The 6,311-nt window shown below is 33.4% G+C and overlaps 1 long non-coding RNA gene across 3 annotated transcripts; it reads right to left on the reverse strand.

Annotated features, from left to right (window-relative positions):
- Positions 1-236: 236 nt before the first annotated feature.
- On the reverse strand, positions 237-5,398 carry LOC127535498 (uncharacterized). Of its 3 annotated transcripts, none has more exons than XR_007944338.1 (3): positions 5,026-5,398; positions 4,189-4,297; positions 237-801 (listed from the first exon to the last, which is right to left on the reverse strand). It is a non-coding gene; the product is annotated as an uncharacterized LOC127535498 (long non-coding RNA). The 3 variants fall into 3 exon arrangements; XR_007944337.1 differs by lacking the exon at positions 4,189-4,297 and adding an exon at positions 961-1,069 and having other exon boundaries at positions 5,026-5,397; XR_007944339.1 differs by lacking the exons at positions 4,189-4,297; positions 5,026-5,398 and adding exons at positions 961-1,069; positions 1,789-1,898.
- Between the last annotated feature and the right edge of the window lie 913 nt (positions 5,399-6,311).

Raw genomic sequence — 6,311 nt, forward strand, 5'->3', positions numbered from 1 at the left:
CCTGGACACATCCATGATCACGCCACTGGTGGGACACAGTTGTACTGGATTTCAGCTGAAGGCTGCTGTTCTGTCCAAACTGAGACATTTTTATTGTGACATACCCTCCACTGTTGTTAGTTTTTGATTCAATAAATTTTTTTGAGATGAGGAAATCACTATTGCATGTTTCTAGTTAAATACCCTCCTTTTATGATATATCACTACAGCATGCACTTTTTATGTTTTCCATCAATTTCACCCAAAAGTTGAATAACTATTTGTGAGCAGTGTATGTAGACACATAATAGAAGCACATTTCAATAATATATCTGCTGCAGTAGTGCAGTTTATCTACCTAGATTGGTGTAACAGTAAAAAAAAACATATGCTACTGATGTTTCTGACTAAAATCTGCTTGAAAAGCACAACTGCTTATCTGTCAAAATGTGTGTAACAAAAGTGTGCACTGAACACTGAATAAAGTCTCTGTAGATTATAGACAAAATTTGCATCTCTCATCACAAATTTCTGTTTATTCACCCAAAGTGCATGAGTAAAATACAAAACAGGTGAAGTACTAAAAAAGATTTATTTTCTAGAAAAGCTAATAGTCAACAATGCAGTTTAATTCTGGGACAGTTGCTCCAGCACCGACACCATGCGTCCCATCAGTGCAACCAAGGTTTTCATTCATCTTCTGGATGTTCTGGAGCATGGCAGAGGTCACGTCTTGGTGTCTTCCGATCTGTTCCAAGAACCATTCCTCTGACCTCTCCAGATACTGCAGAGGATCCACAGCAGCTTCCTGGTTCCCTTTTCCTGCATAAAAGCACCAAAAAGTACTAGTTGTCAGTAATTATTTTCTATTTTCATAAACACAGTTAACTTAAAGTAAATGTTCTATTTTGTGATTTTAGGATGAGTCAAATGATAACATACTGATCATGTTGATGTCTGCATAGTCTAAACAGATCTTACTTGATTTGGTCTGTAGAGAGGAGGACAGCGTGGAGGAGCTGCAGGACGGAACCAGTAAGCTGCAGACTAGTGCTCCTGGTAACTGGACCTCATCATCCAAGGCCGACAACTAAATAAAACATGCTGCTCATAGCATCTGTAATACAAATGATTTTATCCATTAACTGATTTATTGCTTTGTCCATACAATGTTAGAAAGTGTTACAAATAATACCTGTAATAATTTCCAACAGTGATAAATGCCTTGTTTTATTTTACAACAAAAAAACACCAAAAGCATCTGTGTATAAGAAATCAGTGCATTGGATTTCCACATCTGCAAAGCTAGAAAATCACACATCAGAATTTTACCTTGAAATTATGAAAATAGCTGCAGATTACCAGTACTCTTTACTTCATTGTGTTAACTTGATCATTTGAATCAGTTTTTAGACTTGTATTACTGATAAGAAACATAATCAACACATAATTTAAAATGTGTTCGCAAAGAGTTCACTGGTTCTTCAAGGAAAATTTCCATGATTACCATATAGTTCAGTAATATGATTAATGGGTCATTGTGTAACAGCGTGGGAGGTTCTGAATACAGGTCTTGGACTGAAATATTGCTGCTGCTTTCCTCCGGTTTTATAAGGAGTTGTTTCATAGCTTGTTAGCTTACCAGCGGCTAACTGGCTGGCAAACAATAGTTGAACGCCAACCTCTAATCAGTGATCCGGTGTCCGGACCGCGTTAGCTGGCGGAACGTTCATGATACTGATGTGGGACTGTTGTAGCTAGCGTATTCATAGTAGGATAACAGCAGGATGTTGGAGAAATAAAATTTACCATTATCAGGATCGCTGGTCTGCATGGCAGACTCTTAGCGCATCGCACTGCTTGAATGTCTGTGTATTTCAGGCCGATTTCAAAATAAAACTCAATAAAATTCTCGTCCGGGTGAGTGTTCATTGTCACTTCGCCATACGGACATGTCCCTTCCGGGGCTCGGTAGGAAAAAAGATTTGATATATATATAATGAAAGTTGATATATATATAATGAAAGTCGATATATATATAATGAAAGTCGATATATATATAATGAAAGTCGATATATAAATAATGAAAGTTGATATATATATAATGAAAGTACAAGTATATATATAATGAAAGTCGATATATATTGAATGAAAATCGGAATATATTGAATGAAAATCTGAACATTATATATATATATATATATATATATATATATATATATCGACTTTCATTATATATATATCAACTTTCATTATATATATATCGACTTTCATTATATATATATATATATATCGACTTTCATTATATATATATCAACTTTCATTATATATATATCAACTTTCATTATATATATATATCGACTTTCATTATATATATATCGACTTTCATTCAATATATAATTTCCTAAACGGCATGCTATGGCATGCCGTTTAGGAAATTATATATATAATGAAACTTGATATATATATAATGAAACTCGATATATATATAATGAAACTTGATATATATATAATGAAACTCAATATATATATAATGAAACTTGATATATATATAATGAAACTCGATATATATATAATGAAACTTGATATATATATAATGAAAATTGATATATATATAATGAAAGTTGATATATATATATAATGAAAGTTGATATATATATAATGAAAGTTGATATATATATAATGAAAGTTGATATATATATATATATAATGAAAGTTGATATATATATAATGAAAGTCGATATATATATAATGAAACTTGATATATATATAATGAAAATTGATATATATATAATGAAAGTTGATATATATATAATGAAACTTGATATATATATAATGAAAGTCGGAATATAGAATGTTCAGATTTTCATTCCATCTATTCAAAGTTTCATTCCATATATTCAGACTTTTTCCTACTGAGCCCTGGAAGGACATGGCAAACAAAAACAGGAACCTTATTGGACATTTGCTCTTCAGATGAGCTCTTCTGTGATTATCTATCTGTCTTCATGGTTGTCACAGGGAATGGCGACTACGTTTGAGAAAACAGGTAATTTTTAGAGATGTTTTGATTCTGAACACTGAACGTGTTAGCATTAGCTTAGCTACTTAGCTTCGACTACATTTGCATCCCTACATAGCTTAAAGGTTAAACACATGCACCATATGTTGATGATAATGATAATATCTATGTTTATCTTTATAGCTGGTCTTAAGGCTAATTACGAGGCAGAGGTCAGCTGCTGCCTGGACACATCCATGATCACGCCACTGGTGGGACACAATTGTACTGGATTTCAGCTGAAGGCTGCTGTTCTGTCCAAACTGAGACATTTTTATTGTGACATACCCTCCACTGTTGTTAGCTTTTGATTCAATAATTTTTTTTGAGATGAGGAAATCACTATTGCATGTTTCTAGTTAAATACCCTACTTTTATGATATATCACTACAGCATGCACTTTTTATATTTTCCATCAATTTCACCCAAAAGTTGAATAACTATTTGTGAGCAGTGTATGTAGACACATAATAGAAGCACATTTCAATAATATGTCTGCTGCAGTAGTGCAGTTTATCTACCTAGATTGGTGTAACAGTAAAAAAACAACAACGTATGCTACTGATGTTTCTGACTAAAATCTGCTTGAAAAGCACAACTGCTTATCTGTCAAAATGTGTGTAACAAAAGTGTGCACTGAACACTGAATAAAGTCTCTGTAGATTATAGACAAAATTTGCATCTCTCATCACAAATTTCTGTTCATTCATCCAAAGTGCATGAGTAAAATACAAAACAGGTGAAGTACTAAAAAAGATTTATTTTCTAGAAAAGCCAATAGTCAACAATGCAGTTTAATTCTGGGACAGTTGCTCCAGCACCGACACCATGCGTCCCATCAGTGCAACCAAGGTTTTCATTCATCTTCTGGATGTTCTGGAGCATGGCAGAGGTCACGTCTTGGTGTCTTCCGATCTGTTCCAAGAACCGTTCCTCTGACCTCTCCAGATACTGCAGAGGATCCACAGCAGCTTCCTGGTTCCCTTTTCCTGCATAAAAGCACCAAAAAGTACTAGTTGTCAGTAATTATTTTCTATTTTCATAAACACAGTTAACTTAAAGTAAATGTTCTATTTTGTGATTTTAGGATGGGTCAAAAGATAACATACTGATCATGTTGATGTCTGCATAGTCTAAACAGATCTTACTTGATTTGGTCTGTAGAGAGGAGGACAGCGTGGAGGAGCTGCAGGACGGAACCAGTAAGCTGCAGACTAGTGCTCCTGGTAACTGGACCTCATCATCCAAGGCCGACAACTAAATAAAATGAACAAGACATGCTGTTGATAGCATCTGTAATACAAATGATTTTATCCATTAACTGATTTATTGCTTTGTCCATACAATGTTAGAAAGTGTTACAAATAATACCTGTAATAATTTCCAACAGTGATAAATGCCTTGTTTTATTTTACAACAAAAAACACCAAAAGCATCTGTGTATAAGAAATCAGTGCATTGGATTTCCACATCTGCAAAGCTAGAAAATCACACATCAGAATTTCACCTTGAAATTATGAAAATAGCTGCAGATTACCAGTACTCTTTACTTCATTGTGTTAACTTGATCATTTGAATCAGTTTTTTAGACTTGTATTACTGATACGAAACATAATCAACACATAAATTAAAATGTGTTCGCAAAGAGTTCACTGGTTCTTCAAGGGAAATTTCAATGATAACCATATAGTTCAGTAATATGATTAATGGGTCATTGTGCAACAGCGTGGGAGGTTCTGAATACAGGTCTTGGACTGAAATATTGCTGCTGCTTTCCTCCGGTTTTATAAGGAGTTGTTTCATAGCTTGTTAGCTTACCAGCGGCTAACTGGCTGGCAAACAATAGTTGAACGCCAACCTCTAATCACTGATCCGGTGTCCGGACCGCGTTAGCTGGCGGAACGTTCATAATACTGATGTGGGACTGTTGTAGCTAGCGTATTCATAGTAGGATAACAGCAGGATGTTGGAGAAATAAAACTTACCATTATCAGGATCGCTGGTCTGCATGGCAGACTCTTAGCGCATCGCACTGCTTGAATGTCTGTGTGTTTCAGGCCGATTTTAAAATAAAACTCAATAAAATTCTCGTCCGGGTGAGTGTCCTTCGTTGTCGCTTCGCCATACGGACATGTCCCTTCCGGGGCTCGGTAGGAAAAAAAGATTTGATATATATATAATGAAAGTTGATATATATATATAATGAAAGTCGATATATATATAATGAAACTTGATATATATATAATGAAAGTTGATATATATATATAATGAAACTTGATATATATATAATGAAAGTTGATATATATATAGTGAAAGTCGATATATATATATAATGAAAGTCGATATATATATATATAATGAAAGTCGAGATATATATATAATGAAAGTTGATATATATATATAATGAAAGTCGATATATATATAATGAAAGTTGATATATATATATATATCAAGTTTCATTATATATATATCAAGTTTCATTATATATATATCGACTTTCATTATATATATATCAAGTTTCATTATATATATATCGACTTTCATTATATATATATCAAGTTTCATTATATATATATCAAGTTTCATTATATATATATCAAGTTTCATTATATATATATCGACTTTCATTATATATATAATTTCCTAAACGGCATGCCATAGCATGCCATATATATATATATATATATATATATATATATATATATATATATATATACATATATATATATATATATATATACATATATATATATATATATATACGGTGTCTCACAGAAGGGAGTACACCCTCACATTTTTGCAGATATTTAATTCTATCTTTTCATGGGACGACACTAAAGAAATGACACTTTGATACAATGCAAAGTAGTCAGTGTACAGCTTCAAATAACAGTGTCCCCTCAAAATAACTCAGCACAAAGCCATTAATGTCTAAACCATTGACAACAAAAATGAGTACACCCCAAGTGAAAATGTCCAAACTGGGCCCAATTAGCCATTTTCACTCCCCAGTGTCATGTGACTCGTTAGTGTTACAAAGTCTCAGGTGAGAATGGGGAGCAGGTGTATTAAATTGTAATCGCTGTCACACTCTCATACTGGACCCTGGAGGTTCAACATGGCACCTCATGGCAAAGAACTCTCTGAGGATCTGAAAAAAAGAATTGATGCTCTTCATAAAGATGGCCTAGGCTATAAGAAGATTGTCAACATCCTGAAACTGAGCTGCAGCATGATGACCAAGACCATACAGCAGTTTGACAGGACAGGT

Source organism: Acanthochromis polyacanthus, chromosome 9, assembly GCF_021347895.1.
Source record: "Acanthochromis polyacanthus isolate Apoly-LR-REF ecotype Palm Island chromosome 9, KAUST_Apoly_ChrSc, whole genome shotgun sequence".
NCBI lineage: Eukaryota > Metazoa > Chordata > Actinopteri > Pomacentridae > Acanthochromis > Acanthochromis polyacanthus.